Source organism: Herpailurus yagouaroundi, unplaced genomic scaffold (assembly GCF_014898765.1).
Source record: "Herpailurus yagouaroundi ecotype Mexico unplaced genomic scaffold, PumYag 77, whole genome shotgun sequence".
NCBI lineage: Eukaryota > Metazoa > Chordata > Mammalia > Carnivora > Felidae > Herpailurus > Herpailurus yagouaroundi.
The window spans coordinates 102,224,039-102,224,755 of NW_024412388.1; positions in this window are offsets into that span (position 1 = coordinate 102,224,039).

Here is a 717-nt window from a genome sequence, read left to right on the forward strand (position 1 = left end):
AAAAAAAAAAAAAAAAAAAAAAAATCTGCTGAATGATTGAATGAGTGTTCAAATGTATCATCATATTTTGTCATCATCTAACCCTGTTTGGGGCTTTTCTCTCTTGCTTATAGATGAAGAAACTGATGCTTAAAGATGTTAAGTAACCTGGTCAAAGTATGTACACAGTTAATTAGTGCACAGAAGAGCTGGAACTGGAATCCAAGCCTCTGACTTTAGACCCAGGGCTAGTTCACAAGCCCCTCCCCCGAGGTGCTTCAAACAAGAGCTGAATAGACATTTACCAGGGCGGTTGCAGAAAGAGGTGCTGGAATGTATGGGAAGCTGGACTCGTTGACTTACTTCTCTTCCAATTCTTAATGGTCTTTAATTCCATGATGATCACCTTATAATATAACCTGCAGTCTCTGTAGAACTTGGTAATCTCAGTGTATTCATCTGCAAAGTAGGAAAATAGCACCCATCTAACTAACTTGTTGGAAGCATTACATAAGATGGTGTATGTCAGTTTCCTAATACAGTGTTCGTCATATAAGAGATATCAAATGTCATTAATTTCAATAATAATAAAAATAAATGACTTTGGTGAGAGAACTCTGGAGTTTGAAAGTAAAATAATGTCTCCTTTCCTTGACTTTCACAGGAAGGGCCACTCTTCCAGTTGGAAGAAGAGAATTAGACCCGCTATGTCACTTCTGTACTTGCCTTCCTGGTAAG